Raw genomic sequence first — 16,752 nt, 5'->3', positions numbered from 1 at the left:
TTCCACGAACGTTAAGGATCAGAATAAGATTGTCCGACCGCGGTAGGTGTAAACATATCTTGGTCAAAATTAGTCTGGTGTGTATTCACCCTCCGCCACTTACCCTAGCGGTGGCGCGCAGGGTACTACAATATCTAAAATATTAACATTGGGAGGCTGAAATTGAACGGCGTGTTATGGTACGTGTGTGTGAAGTAATCGAGCACATAATTCAACTTTTTACTTTAGGAAACGGGTCCCGGGTGTCGGACATATATTCAATGGGTAACAGCAACGAAGGGATAGCGATTTTAAGAAACTAAACTGGCCAAATAGAAATTAAAGCCATAGGGTTTCACGCAATCAAAATATATGTAATCCATGGATCATCCATGAACCACCGAATTATATTTAACGTAGTGAGAACATTTCTTCTTGCTAAGAATTCCTCGCCAGAATTTAAGGGGATGATTCTCTTATCATTTCGCTAGCTGCGATAGCATTGGCAGGTACGTATGAATCTATTCAAAATGACGGAGACGACCGCTTTTATTCTCAGACGGAAACTATTTAAGTGCAGGTAAGTAAATATCGCTTAGGACGCGTAACCGACTCGGGCTAACTTCCTTTATTATTTTTCACCGTCGCGCCTTGTTTGAGAGTGGCCAAATGTTGCCTGCGGATTCACAAATTGAAAGAGCAATTGCTTCGCTATTAGTCCAGACGGGAGACTCTAGGGAGATGCCGCCGCGCTCCTATGCGTCCGTTTATGTAATTATTTATTTATTTTTGTCTATTTATAGCGGGCATAAACCTAGAACACGTGTGCAGGGAACTGACTCATTGACTCGCCCCAAGCAGCAGATGCCCTCCATCTCGCATCTAGGACTGAGAAATCTCTCATTAATGACCCCTTCGTCTGCGGAGAGGGATTAGAGGGAGAGATAGAGAGAGAGAGAGAGACTCGGACGGAAATGGAGAGATATGTACTCTGCTGGATGAAATGCTTTATTTAGGCGAAAACTAGACCTTTAGAGTCCATTTTTGCCTGTTTATTCTCTTCGAAAAAAAGACCACAGCAGGAAAGGATGGTCAAGAATTTGCGAAAATAAATGAATTAACACCCTCTTTGAATAATTCCCATTAAATGTTGGCGTAAGTGAATTACGTATTAGAAATGAATTTTCGCAATTGATTTTAAAGATATGCTAATTGCGATGATAATATTATTATAGTACCGAATTTGATTGCTTTTGAGGCTGTACTCTGTACTTTGTACTTGTATTACTTTGTAGAGCAGCCTTTTTTTTATTAATGATTACTGAAAAAATAAACTTGGTATTTTGTCACAAAAAATCGATTTTTGGGTGAAAAAATTACTGAGTTTATTTAATTAATGGTTATATGTAATATCACCATTTATGCGCGTTGATAATTGGAAATTCCTGTTTATTTCTTCGATTTATCAACCCTTCCGGTAATTTCTTTCTCTTCTCGAACTGAAAAGAAGGTCGTGAGGGAGAATTTGGACGCAAGGCGAGAGAGAGAGCGAGAGGATAGCTTCACGGCACACTGTTGATAAGAGCCACTAGTTAACCCTAGGTTTAGAGTAAAGGTTGTTACTGCGTACATTTGATTGAGGTTACTTATCTGAGGATGTTAAGGGCATATTACATGTCCCGAATTAGAACTATGGGAGATGAGATCACCAACGTAAAATTAGGGAGATTTATTGTAGATCCGATGGATTTAAAATATTTTTCCCTTGAACAATTAAAGATCATAATGTACATGAAAGCAATATCATATGAGATATTCCATGGTTTTAGGCTAAACTTGATGTAACCTAATGATGGAAAGTGAATAATAATAATTGCGCAAGTTCCACTGATTTTAATTTTAAAAACGACCCGTTTCGTCGAAATCGTCAGGCACAATAAACATGAGTACCATGAGTATTATCCTAAACATGAGTTCCATACGTACATCTTCACTATTTCTTCCTGCTTGTTGTTATTTTTATTTAATGGACTCATCTTTTTAACAATTCTACAGCATGATTTGAACATACGTATACTTCTATTCAATATTGTGGCATGTAAGTACGAGGGTCATCCGGAAAGTAGTACCCGTTCATGAAATAAAGACACAAAAGTAAATATTAACAAACATAAAAAATTTTATTTGAAAGAGGATACTTTAAACTACTTCTCAACATAATCTCCAAGCAAATTAAGGCATTTGTCATAACGTGTGACAAGTTTCTGTATTCCTGCTGCATAGTCCTTCGCCGCCAGCTCATTGAGATACGCGAGGGACCCATCTTGCACAAATTTTTGCATAATGCAGATGGTGTTTAACAATTTCATGAACAATTGTTCGAGAAACATTGGGAAAATGCTCACAGATGTCATCAATTGTGACGCGCCGATCGTTCCTCACGAATTCGTCAACTGAGCTCACCAGTTGGTCTGTAATGACAGACGGTCTCCCCGAACGCTCATCGTCGTGTGTGTTCCCCCTCCCCATGTTGAAGTTGCGACACCACCGCCGAACAGACGACTCGTCCATTACATTGTCTCCATACACCTCCTTTAATTGGCGATGAATATCACATGGGCGAACGTTTCTTGCATTGAGGAATTTAATCACTGCCCTCACTTCACAACTGGCGGCGTTCTCAATTTTTTTAAACATTGTAAACAATCACAGAAACAACACAGGCAATGCTAGCGTCACGCAACTTGGCTCAGAGAAGGCAGACAAGCCACTGAAGCTATCTGACCTCGTCCAGCGGCTACTCGCGTCGTCAGCACTTCATGCGGCACGAACGGGTACTACTTTCCGGATGACCCTCGTACTTTCATTCGTGTGATAAGCATTTTTTGTGTGCATGATCAAACTACATGGAAAGGCCCAAAAGTACCCGGCCTGACCTAGAGATGGTGGTAGCTGTTTGAAAAATATCAATGAATTTGTAAGTACGCAATCTATAAATCATATGCTTCAAGTTTTAAGACGCCACATTGTTTGGCAGCCATCGATAATGAACGTTTTCTGTGAATTTGTGAAAATGAAGAAAATTGGTCATTGTTATGTGATACCATACTTTTATTTGAAAGGCCTCAGCCCAACCAATATGAAAGCCGAACTGGATTCTACTCTGGAAGTGAGTCTGCTCCACCATTTACAACAGTACAATATTGGGTAGCTGAGTTTAAACGAGGTCGTGCGAACTGTCAAGACGAGCATCGCATTGATCGACCAAATGAGGTGACGACTCCAGAAAAGGTGTAGAAAATACACAAAGTGATACTGGATGATCGTTGACTGAAAGTGCGCGAGCTACATCATATATTTACTGAAAATCTAGACACGAGAAATCTGTGTGCAAGATGGGTGCCGCACACTCGGGAAAAAACAGTTTCGTGAAGATGTTTCCAAAGAGTGTTTAGTAAAAGTTTCACAGCAACAAAGCAGAATTATTTTCACGCCGTTTCATAACCATGGATGAAACATGAGTCCATCATTTCACACCCGAGACAGAAGAACGATCAAAACAATGGATTCAAAAGGGAGAACCGCCTCCAAAGAAGGTGAAGCCCGTTTCATACCGCAGTCAAGTGCATGGCGTCCATTTTTTGGGATGTGCGTGGGATAATTTTCATTGACTCTCTTTAAAAAGGAAAAACGATCAACGGCGAGTATTATGCGAACTTATTGCAACGTTTGGGTGAATAAATCAAGCAAAAGCGGCCGCATTTGGCTAAGAAGAAAGTGCTGTTTCATCAAGACAATCCACCAGCTCAAAAAACCGTTATCGCAATGGCCAAAATTCATCAATTTAAGTTTGAATTGTTACCTCATGCACCCTATTTGCCAGGTTAAGCCCCCCCGGATTAATTTCTGTTCGTAAATTCGAAAAAATGGCTCGGTGATAAAAGATTTTCCAACCGTGATGAAGTGGTGTCGGCAGTTAATGGCTATTATGAGGGGAAAAACAGTTCTTATTATAAAAAGGGTATCGAACTTATTGAATATCGCTGGGAAAAGTGTGTAGAGCTGAAAGGAGATTATTTTGAAATGTAAATACATTTTGTTCCAAAAGTTTTGTGTTTTCTTTGTTGGGTCGGGTACTTCTGGGATTACCCTCGGATTATGCGAGTAAAAATATCATGATTAGGATAGGGCATGCATGGCTGGTGATCGAACACCTCCCATCACACGCCCTTGTGGCAGTTTGCGGGTTATTATAAAGATGTAGCTTCGTGTTTGAGGGCGAAATAGACACCGGGAAATTTTGGAGGAAAAGAGGAGAGAAAGGGTTAAAAAGATGTCCCGGAAACAGCCCAGTGAGTGTTTTTCCCTTCAATGGGGGACAGCTGGAGGCATGGGGGGATAGGGAGGGAGAGAGACGAGGAAGGGGGTGTCTCAGTGCCGGCAAGGCGGAGGCGTGATCGGGGGAGGGGGGGGGGGAAGGAATACTGAGGAAAAGGCACTTTGAGGTGGTGGGCTTCATGGAGTTTACTCTGCGAGGATGCACTCCGCTTCTCGAATCCGCCCTGCCTATCGGTGGAAGGAGACGGCGCCCTGGGTCAAGGCGATCTCGCTCGCTCAACCGCGGAGGACGCGTTTGATAGACACAGGAGGGATGGAAGGACAGGTTGGTAAGGCTCCCTGGTCTCGCAATTTGTAATTTTTGAAAAATAGCGATCTGGAACCTATACTCAGATTTTGAGAAGGAATTGGAAGGGTTGGAGGTAGGGCTACTGAAACAGCTATGCTTCATTTGCTCGTGATATTATTTCCCCATAGGGCTCGAAAAGTTAGTTTCATTTGTGATGGAATATCGAACATGTCTTGAGGGTCGAGCATGTTTTTTCTGAGGTCATTTTAGAAATTGAGATTGTATGTGTTGGTGTACATACGTATTGAAATCAACATTTACTTCTGCCAAAAATTGGCTGATCCCTTGCGATAGCGAAGGACGTTACTGACGGACTCACGCTAGAGCAATATCGCAAAAATTGCTCCGTAGCAACTGTAAGAAGCATCATCGATATTGTTATGAACAAGCCATATTTGAACAAACAATTGAATTTTGTTTGCCGTAATGCCCAGTTAATGGACCATGATCGTAGTATCCTTCCTTTCGAATGACATTTACGTAACAATAGACACAATTTCGCACGCTTTCCTTACGCCAAAGATCTATGATACGAGAAATATCATATGAGCCTCAAAATTAAATGATTACCTTCAGCAACTTCACGGGCGGACTTGTTTCTTAAAATCAAGAAAATAAAAATACCTATTAATTGCTATTTCAATGCTCCCATTGAGAAAATCGTAATGACAATGCAGTAATTGTGATGGAATGCACACTAAATTACACAGGCGACTCCACTTGGTCGATGAGTGTGGGGAGGACTTCATTCTATTTATTGAGTGTTCTTCTGTTACTTCGTAATTAGGGCACAGATAAAGGCCGTCGTATCTATGTATAGAATCATCAGGGTCTCATGGAATATGGAGGGACATTGGTCATTCAGAATGAAAAGAATGAATGAAGCTGTCCGATTCCACATCAAACGTAGCTTAACTTTGTATCGTACGATCGCTACGCTTTCCGATGAAGATCATGGCCAACGCAAACCTTATAATTACTTATAGTCAATCAATGATCACAAATACTTCCTCGAAATAGATCGGGGAAAAGAGAACAGCGAAGAGAGCGAAAGCGACTGTAAGAGGTGGAGGGGGGATTGAAAGGTGGAAGAAAGGAAAAAGAGAATGTGAAATAACATGGAACTGTGAAAATATTCAAGAAACAGCAGTTTAATCAACACGCTCAGCAATCATGTTTTACTTAGCGGGTCCAGAATTTTAAGAGAGTTTTCTTTATATTTTTGACAAAACATAGACCACAAGCGAAAGTGGGATGATTGAATCTAGGAGAAAATAGAGGGTGGACAGATGACAGCCGTGGGCAAACATTCTTAGAGCTTCACTGGGGAAAAAGCGTTGGGGAACAAGATGATCGGAGGGAATGCGTAAGGAGAGAACGCTTCCCTCAGACGATGATGCGGTTGTGTCTCGAAACCGGTCGCGGGAAAGCAGCATACTATTTTGTGAAGTAGCAGGAGTGTAACCTATCCTACACTTCATGGGTCTCTGGAAATTGCAGGGAATACAGAATGTGTGTCGAGGAAACGTTTACTTCGTGTCATTTTCATTTTCATAAAACAATTCATATTATTCCAGGGTTGTAATGTAATTTTTGTAAATTGCTAAATATGAGGTCCTGTGAGTAATTTGCGGAATATAAAATCTGTGTCGAACCACAAGTCTCAACTGACTCGAGGACTCAGTCGGATATCGAGAAATCCCGGACTCGTATCTTGGCCCAGAAGAATGATTTATTTGCCGCTAAAATCTCGATCAATGCGTTCGGATTTCCATTCCCAAGCCACCTTAATGAAATAGAGATGGATTTCCCAACATGATTTCTTAATGATTATGTCAGCGGATAGAATGTGACCAATGAATCACGTTTTCATTCCTCACATGACTGCAAAAAGTGTAACTTTGCTCTTTTAGTTCTTTGCATCTGTTCCAAAATAAAAGATTTATTTTGAATTTGTTCCAAAATAAAAGAGTTGATAGAAAATTTAATGGCAATGGCCCATTTCCGATTGACACTGACTTCATTCGATGACCCAATCAGACATCTAATATAGCTTTGATTCGACCGTGATTAAATATTATATGTTTGGAAAACATTTGATTGAATTTATTTAACTGCTTTCACCTCATTATTAAGATATATTAAATTCTAGTAATCGACACATGACATATCGTTCAATTTGACCGTAGACATGTTCTGTTGTAAAAAAATGGTTCACATGCTGTAAAGAAAACGTTCAATATACTTTTATCAGAGGTAATTTTCAAGTGGAAACGACCACAGTATCAATCTAGAAAATGTTAACAATAAATATAATAAAAATAAATGAGGTGGTTAATGTAATAAAATTGAAATTAATGATTTTTATCTTGCTTCTTTCTGCTCCTAGTTGTGGTAAACTTGGTAGTCAAACATTCGAGACGAATAAATAAAAAAATTGGAGGAATCACCACAATGAATAGCACAAAATAGGATTACGTCCCTGGATTACAAATTAAACTCATTCAAACGATGCCCCCATGCCCTAAACATTAAGGATTGGGAGTATTTTTATTCGAAAAGGCCGACGAGGAGAGATAGAAATAACTAAGCTACTTAAACGAAAAGTGTTTCTTGTTTTTGTTTTTCCTTTAATTCGAATTACTTGTTTGAAGACGCTCAGGTACTGAACATTAAGGCTCGCGAGCGCTCCGTTTCGAGGAGGCCAAGAGGGAAGAATTACAATTACCCGGCAACTCTGCTGAGAAAATTTGGTCTCGTTTTTTTAAGTTCCTCCCCAGTGTTTAAAGACGACTAAGTCGTTATGACGTAAATTATTTTTAAAAATGCGACAAAGGGCGAACAATAAGTGCGAGGGAGTGAGGGCCCCACACCCCTCGATGCCAAAAGAGTAAAAGAGTATTGGGTCGTGTTCGGAGTATGAGAAATGTGAAGAGCGTTGCCGTGTTTGAAGTCTTGTGTGCTTGCTTGAATGAGGAGCCGAAGGGGCACAACAAAAGGGCGGATCAAAGGAGACGCGCGGGCAAAGGGACGGAAGATTAGGGTGCGCGAAGGGACAATGGGATGCTTTCTGCCGCGATAACTGTGTCAACAAGAGGGACACGGGAAGATGAATGAAAAAGTTCCATGGGATAACTCGAAAAGAGAGAATGGTATTGCTTCTATGCTAGTGATTAAAGGTTTGTGACCGAATATTCCAGAGGTCATTAGTAAAGGGAGTTATTTAAAGATACAGAATACATTGCGTTGTATTTTTTCAAAGAATAAATAGCGTCAAGAAAATTTAAAATTGGAATACACGCAAATGAAGGGCATGCGGTTTTTGAGAAATAGGAAGTCTGAGGTAAATACTAAAATAGGATTCCATAGTCAAAACTTTGATATGGAGCGTGGTTTTGTGAGGCGCGGACGCATGGCCATTGAAACATAGATTGGAGGCTTTTGAAATGAGGGTGTGGAGAAGAATGGAGAAGGTGAAATGGACAGAGAAGAAAACAAACGAAGAAGTACTTGGTATGGTGGGCGAAGAGAGGGGTTTGTTGGGAGAAATCCTATGGAGGCCGGAAAAGTTGATGAAGGGGGTGTTGACTGGCAGTGGGATGTTGAAGACTGTGATAGAGGGGAGAATGCTAGGCAAACGAGGAAAGGGCAGGAACAGGATAGGAATGTTGAACGGGATGAAGGGAGGAAGGAAGTACTCGGAGATGAAGAGGGACCGCATGTAGAGTGGGATGTCAGGTGTTTTGTCAGTAGAGACAAGTAAATATATCGTTGAACAGTTGTACAAACTGTATTCATCCGAAGCCTACTTTAATTGTAGATAACAATGGTAGTGGTATAGGTAAGAGAGCATCTCTTCTCCTTGTTTTCAACGATATTTAATATTACTAGTATCGTTAAATATGAGTACATTTCGGTTAAAATTTTAATAGTTTGGTGAAGTAATAAGTAATGGTTCTTTTTGTTAAGTTTGGATGAAATATCAAAGTAAACAAGGTTTTATAAAAAGTATCGGTGACAATTTCTCCCTGATGTGCACTGCGCGAAGTGCTGAATTCAGACCGTCGTCGGTTAAGTGTGATTGCATGATCGTAGATATTAAAAAATTGGCATTGATAAGACAGTGGCAGTGCACTCACCAATATCGCAAAAAAATTGGCGATGCGTAAGCTCTAAAGCGCTAAACTCGTCCTCCCGAAGGTCTTTGGACGGACGGCGAAGAGAACAGTCGAGTGTCTGCTTGAGAAGACCCTCTGCTTTGGCATCGCGACGATTTCCCAACCCCGTTACAGTCCCTCCTTGGCACCAGCAGGCTATATCCTATTCCAATAAGAGTGAAATCCTCCCTTCCTCAAAGGACACCAGCGTGGGGCCCATAAGTGCCGTCAAAGAAGCTTGCACGCTTGTACCCTTAAGGGCCTTCCTTTGAGAAGCATTGTAGCAGTACGAGCAGGTATCTGAAATGAATTTATTTTTCCGAAACATTTCCCGAAACTTTTTATGCAACCTCTGCATTATCCTGACATGGTTTCGATTCATAACTGTCGTTTTTGAACGATAGCCTCACAACGAGAGACTTTTTTAATTTTGACTGAGAATAGGTTTGGATGCCGATTCGTTAATTTTCGTTCCCCCAGTTCAAATAACAGGGTCCTCCACACAGTTTCCGGATCGGATGATTGGACTTTGTTGATTACTGCACGCCTTCCTCCTCTAAACATTCGGTAATTGGCACTCCCATCGGCCCTCTTTGCTTTGGTTTGGAGAAAGGCGCGAGCGGCAGGCGGCGGTCTCTGACTGGCTGGCGACTTGAATACGTGTGACGCAACATCCGCGAGCCGGCGAGGCGAACTTATGCGGCCATCGTCATTCATTTGAGTGTCGAAAGCGGAGAGGGAAGGGGAATCTCGCGGCGGATGGAAATTAACTCTAGAAAACAACTCGCGTCGTGTTTGTCAACAAATAACTGCGCGGAGCAACGTTACCACTTGGTTAAAGGCACGCCACTCAGTCGCACGGAGCGAATTAATTAAATTAGGGCGCCGTTGAGAGGAGCGGGCAATTGTTCGGGTGAGCACGGCGGAGTGGGAGTACAAATATGACGGGGAACGTTAAAAAACACATCCCGGGCTGATGCGAATGTATATACACGTCTCTGTCGCAATGTCGCAACAATTAGGGATCCCATGTGGGCACACCTAGCCGCTACTGCAAGTGACATTTGCTAGTTAATTGAGGGAATGTCCCTACATGAATGCCATTTTCATTTCCGTCATCTAAACTATTGCAGTCTATTAATGCCACTGAGGAAGTAAGGCATTGCAAAGTCGTATGATAACTTAATTAGATCGATAAAATGATATGTCAAACGTCGGGACAAATATTTTAGGTGAACTTGAGTCATTTGCATTTAAGATCACTATCTCCATCTATAAATCGAGTGAGGACCTTGTATTCACGCAAATAAACAAGTTTGGAATAAAAAGTGTCGGTAAAAATTTATTCCCTGAAGCGCATTGAGTGAAGTGCTGAATTCAGACCGCCGTCGGTTGTTAGGAGTGCGCATGATCGCATATATCGTACATCGGCATTGATAAGGTGACAGCCCGCACGCACCATAATCACTCAACATTTGGCGATGGGGAAGATTAAATGCGCCAAACACGTCCTCCCGAAGGTCTTTTGGATGGACAGCGAAGAGTAGAGTCGAGCGTCTGCTTGCGAAGACCTTATGCAATGACATCGCGGCGACTCCCCAACTCCCTTACAGTCCCCGACTTGACATCAGCAGATTATCTCCTATTCCCAAAAGTGAAATCCTCCGTCAAAGGACAGCGCCATTAGACCTTCGAAAAGGTCTGGACGTGTACCCTTCAAAACCTTCCGCAATCCACCTGCTGCCGTGGAGTCTTTGAGTAGCGGAAAAACCGCTGGCAAAACTATGTCTTCACCCAAGGTATGTGCATTGAAGTGCTTTTAGGCATTGTAGCAATACCTTTATTAAATACTTAATCTAATTTTCCAAAAAATTTACCGATACTTTTTATGCGAACCATGTATGCTATCATCCGGTTAAGTTGAGTTTGAGTGCTCATTTGTCGTGACCATACCAAGTAAGCAGTGCGAAATCGAGACATGGCATGTAGGTCGGAAGGCTTTACACGTTCGAAAAACCTCGTCTTAGCTGTCGCACAATACAAGATGATATTTACGCAGGGCGTATTTGCTATAGGCATGAGCTAAGGAGTGACAAATGTTTCGATTCATGTTGAACTTCTTCACTAAGCAGAACGCCGTACATCTACAGGCCCCCCTCTCGCGGCCCTTTACGCACGAATTACATTAGCAAATACGCGTTCAATTAAAGTTTTTTTATGTTGATATTTTAGTACCCTGAAAGCCACCACTAGGGTGTGTGGGAGGGGGTGAAGACGAATCAAACTAATTTTAACCCGAAAATTTTTATCCCTACCGCCTTTGGACAATGTTATTCTGATCTTTTATCGTTCGTGGAAAAAAATGACATCTTGAATCTATATCTGTTCTCAACTTAATCTTCATAATTTTATTTACATAATCTCTCGCCTACCGCGGTACGATGGGGGTAATAATACATTTTCGACATCGCTGCTAAATAGACCTCCCAATTTATCCAACAGCTTCAACATTTAATTTTACCTTCGCTCCATTACGAGATTCCTAGCCTAGCTGCTCTAATATTTTGGATCCGCTAATAAGTTTATCGAAACAACATTTTACAACTCTAGCTCCTCTACTCTGCAATCAATCTAACTTCATCAGGGGTCCCATTTACTTGTACCATATTCTATAAATGGCGCCTAACCGAAGACAGATAACATTTCTCTTTGACCTTTTCATCACGTTTACCTGGTACTCTTCTAATACATCATATCTTTTGTTAGCTTGTCCACGTATTCTCCGCACACACCCAGGAGAGATCATGAGGGAGGGTAACGCCTAGGTATCTAATTGAGTCTACACATTTCATTTCGTTGTTCCCGATGTAGTAGGCGTTCGGGTGGGAAATGCTCTTTTTTACCAAAAACCATCACTTAGCACTTTTTAAGTTTTAATCTAATTGCCAAGTATAGCACCTGCGTTGTATACCATAAAGGTCATCCGATAAAGCTGCTGTGTCCTCAGAATCATGAATATCACGGTAAATAAACGAAACATACTTGTGACGACTAACGGAGTCAATGTCGTTAACGTAAAGCAGGAATAAAAGAGGTTCAATAGCACTTCCCTGGGGAACACCTAAAGTAACTTCTGCTGCTTTTGAGCCACTCCATCTATGATTACTCTTTGTCCCCGACCATTCAACGTGCCTTTAATCCAACCCAGGATATTTTAATCTATGCCATATGCATTTAGTTGTGTGAGTAGTTAAATATAAACTTTGAATAAGTTACGTTGTAAGGCTTAATAAGACGAGGAAAGGTATAATTAACTTAAAATGTGAATCAAGTAAATAATTTTGTCGAGGTACCGTAGGAATCTGCAATTGTATTTTGGCAGGGCAATCTAAAGGGGAATGGATAACTGCTTTAACCGAGGTGTTATCACACCGTTCAACACGATGCTAGCTGGCTTTTAAGCATTGAAAACCAATCTTTGATTTATTACTCTGGTTCTGTGATTTTTACAACCGCGAAGCTGAACAATTTGGCAGTTGACTCCCGACATTAATAAACTACTGATGGAGACATATGAGTTTCTGTTTCTAGTAAAAAAAACTCAGGAGAAAACAGCAATGAAGCAATAAGAATCACCGGAGCTCAAAGGAAATGTACCTCAACGACTGGAACTTTGGATTAAAGGCAAAGGATTTCCAACTCAGCTGCCTCTCGTCATCTGAATGGACCAAGTCATACGCATTTGACCTTAAGCATGGTTGATTTCGTTACAGAGAGATGAGAGCAAAAACTCTTCAAGTATTTCTTTCGGTGATAAGATGCGCTCCACATGTAGAATAAATGAGAAGACTTATTATTCGATAAAAATGTTCGTATGCTATTTAATGATCTCCTTCATTCGGATTAGGGGGATGTAAGGTTTGTTTGCCGTGACAATTTTTGCAGTTGATATTAATTTTCAATTAGGCTTACGTTATGACATGAGGTTTTGTTTTTGATTGTAAGCAATTTAAACGCTCGAGTATGTTTACTTTTACTATTCACTTAATTATTACTCACTTTAAAAAAATTATATATTATACCAACGTAGAATATGGATGCATGAATTATCACAGCGTGTGCCGTGTTGTCAGTTGTCTTTGTGGCAGGGAGTCAAAATGCTTTGGATTACCTAGCAGCACAAATATGAATACTGACAGTGAAAAAATAATGTGATTGGGTCTGAAAATAAATCGTCGAGTTGCCGTTTATTTCCATGACGCTTCAAGCCATCTTAGCTCTTGTTGGTACTTACCGAGTAATTACTTTCATTGAGCGATCTTTTTACTCAGGACTGAAGTAGAAATTCATTTTGATTATGGTTGGTATCGCTGGTAATGCTATCTTAGCAAAGATAACGACTGATTCTTCTAAATTACCGTCTAAGCTATACTCTATATATGTATATATATATATATATATATATATATATATATATATATATATATATATATATATATATATATATATATATATTTATATATTAATTTATTTCTTTATCCACACACACCCGTCTACAATCACATTATTTTGAATTGACACTCCATGCCAGTGTTGAAAGTATTCTTCCTTTCGACCTCATTTGCCGCACTGGACGGCCCTAATCCGGGTCATGACCCCGAGCAGTAAACTGCCGCCCTTAGTTGTTGCACCCTATCGCCCCACCCTTGAGCGAAAATTGAGAGAAGGAGGGAATGGCCACTCGTCTTCTCGCCGATCTCCTCTCCACGCTGTCGCGCACGCACGGGGCACCGGCAAGAGAGTTGTTTAAACGCAGCCTTTGTTCGGAAAAAGAAAGCGCGGGAAATTGGCCGAATCGCACTATTTATTAATACGATCCGAGGGCGGGATGATGGAGAAAGTACGGGAGATAGGGAACAAATTTCCTCTCGAGTAGGGTACATTTTTTCCTATAGAAGATTTTCCTTTTTCTCCCTCGGAAACCGAACAAATGGAAGTTATAAAAGCAATAATAAACTCTGGAGAGGATTTGAACGAATGGTAATGGTTTCTCCAGTTTGAAGACTTTTTGGATTGTTGAGATTTCAAGCCAAATGGAGTCGTCGGCCTTTTCTTTTCGGCGTTAAAGGTCTCACGGTGCCGCAAGTTCATCTCACCGGAGTGCTCCGTTCAACATTCCTCTCCGCCGGCGCGTGGGAGGATGCCGGGAATGGATCGAGGCGTGACGCGGGTAGGAATGGCACCCCGACCGACCGAATGTGAATGCCCCCCCTTATCGCATGCTTCCCCTCCTGACTCTGCATTCCCGTGACAGGGAATGGTCACCGAAGGAATCGCGGAGAATGGCAAATGAAATAATCAGGCTCTCACCTCTCTGCATAAGGGGGGGGGGTAACCACGGGGCCTGTCCAGCAAGTAAACACCGTGAGAAGCAATGAAGGGAGCCAAATGATGGCTGTATTGACACACCACACAGTTAGTCAGCGCGCCTCGACCTACAGTATTTGGAAGGTCACGCCGCTTGTAGTTTGTTATTCAATAGCGAGCCAAAGTGAACAATACAATTGAAATTTCCACCAAATCTAAAGTTCGCGAAGTGATTAGGGTTTTACTAATAGCAAACTTCATAGCTTCTGACATTCATCATCATGAAATTTGAGCTCTCTACGGACCGAATGACCTTCTTGACAAGAATTGAGAAGACCTCCTTAGTGACGAGAGCTGTTGTATCAGTATTGCCATTAGCATAAAAGTGGACGGACTTATGTCCGCGATGAGGACAGAAGTGGTTCCCCATCTATGGTGAACAGTGTAATGCGCTAGAAAATTGACTAAAAGGTTCGTGAAAACCGGCGTTTTGCGAAATCTGAAATCTTTTGAAAGTTTTCCACAGTTTTCTAAGATTCTGTTGCATGTAAACACGACTGAAAGGTTTGGCTTACGACATGTTTTGTGCTCGTCTCTACGAGGAACTTCAAGATGTCGTCCTCGGATGGCTGCGATCTCAGGCGGCGGATTTAATGCTGAAGGCATGTGAAAACTAGTTCAAAGATATGAAAATCTCTAACACCCCCTCAACCACTCTTACCTCCTGAATTCCCTTTTCCTTCCTCCATGGAATTCCCAAAAACCTTCAATACACGCCCATAGCCTTGCTCTGGCGATCAAGTTCCGAAATCATACCTTTCGAAGCCAGGATTTAAAGTGTTGATAGAGCCTTTCTTCACATTTTGAGAGATAGTAAGTGCTTTGTTGAAATCGTTTGGTACGGCATGAAGGAAGAATCAAAGACTTCGCGTGACCAAACGAAAGACCTTATTGCTGTCGCTTAGTTTCGCTAATCTCTCGTATCATCTGGACGTTCGCAACACTGGAGCATAACAATGAGTCCAGGTGATGCCATAGTTTTGCGAAACCAATCGGCAACAATAAATTCTTACTTGTGAAAACGCAAAGTCTTTGATTTTTTCTTCGTTGTTTTCTCCTCATTTTAATTAAGATCTTTTCTCCAGGTCTTAATATCTCAATTTGTGTGCTAAATATACTTTTTTATGCAGGCAAAATTTTTGGCGTATCTACCTTTGCTACTCTCTTCTAAAAACTAAGTCCTAAATTGTTACTATTTCTATTCATTTTTGACCTCCAAATGTAATGCTTAAAATTCTTTACGCATTTAATGTACAACTTATTCGTTTTCCTGTAATTGATTCCCACCCCATCCCTGCACAAATGGTCCGATGATGATTTCAGCAATTTGTGATGCCCTAGCGTATTAGCTAATTAAATCAATTTAATCCACATATATGAATTTAATTGTTCCTCATCTACTTTCATTATCTAAAACTGTCCGAATGTACTTCTTACTATTTTTATCTTGACAATCGCAGTTGATAATTCCCTGAACAAAGATTTTCTCTGCATTTGAATCAGTAATTAATATGAAACTTCCCAGTCACTATTTGTAATATCTATATTACTTAGCGATCTTATATTCTACCTGCTTGTTATTGTTAGAAAACTCCAGTGAATACGTCTTTAACTGAAATTGGCGAAGAGAAATGTTATCTGTCGTTAGTTAGGCCTCATTTGGAATGTGCTGCTAGTATTATATGGGATCCTCACGAACTTTGATTAATTTTCGAATTGGATAGCGTGCAGCTTAGAGGAGCTAGAAAAACGTTGCTATGATAAACTTAGTAGAGTATCCAAAATATAAGAGCAGCTAGGCTGGGAATCAATAACGGAGCGAAGGTTAAATTACAGATTGAAGCTCTTGCATACATCGGAAGGTCTCTTTAGTAGTGGTGATGTTGAAAATGTATTCTTACCCCCATCCTACTACGTTAGGAGAGATCATGCTAATAAAATTAGAGTGATTAAGTGTAGAAAAGATAAATTTAAGATGTCGTTTCTTCCACGAACGATAGGGGATCATTATAATATTGCTCGACCGCGGTAGGGTCATACTCGGGTAAAATTATTCTGGTGTGTATTCACCCCTTGCCACACACCCTGGCGGTGGCTTGCAGGGTATATATAAATAAATAAGTAAACATGGTATGGTTCAAAATGTTACCATGGAAGGAACGTACACGAGCTATTTCTATATTTTAATTTTGTAACAAATATTATGTACATACAATGTACGCATGGCTGTTTGTATAAGAAGTGTCGCGAAAAGTTTCGGAAAAATAGATTTATTGCAGGTATTGCTAAAATACCTAAAAATTATTCAATCAGCACGTCCCTTTAGCGTCGACATGCTTTTGCCAGTGGCTTTTCCACGACCACAATGTACGGCCGAGCACTTTAGCCAATTAAGTTACCGATGCGTCCTCTTACACTCCGATAATTTGGGAGCTTTCTACAGGAACCAGACATTGTGAAGAAATGCCACAGGCAGTTGCAGTCGTGCGCGTTGCGCCATAG

The 16,752-nt window shown here is 40.9% G+C and overlaps 1 protein-coding gene across 1 annotated transcript in view; it reads right to left on the bottom strand.

Moving 5' to 3' along the window:
* The window catches only part of LOC139699004 (nephrin-like), an 874,868-nt gene that overhangs the window by 94,173 nt on the left and 763,943 nt on the right, over window positions 1-16,752 (bottom strand). The window lies entirely within an intron of this gene.

The sequence above is a fragment of the Hetaerina americana genome, unplaced genomic scaffold, assembly GCF_022747635.1.
Source record: "Hetaerina americana unplaced genomic scaffold, ioHetAmer1.1.p SCAF_9, whole genome shotgun sequence".
In the NCBI taxonomy this organism is placed as follows: domain Eukaryota; kingdom Metazoa; phylum Arthropoda; class Insecta; order Odonata; family Calopterygidae; genus Hetaerina; species Hetaerina americana.
The sequence above is the reverse complement of the archived record's forward strand: the minus strand, read 5'-3'. Positions and strand labels throughout refer to the sequence as shown.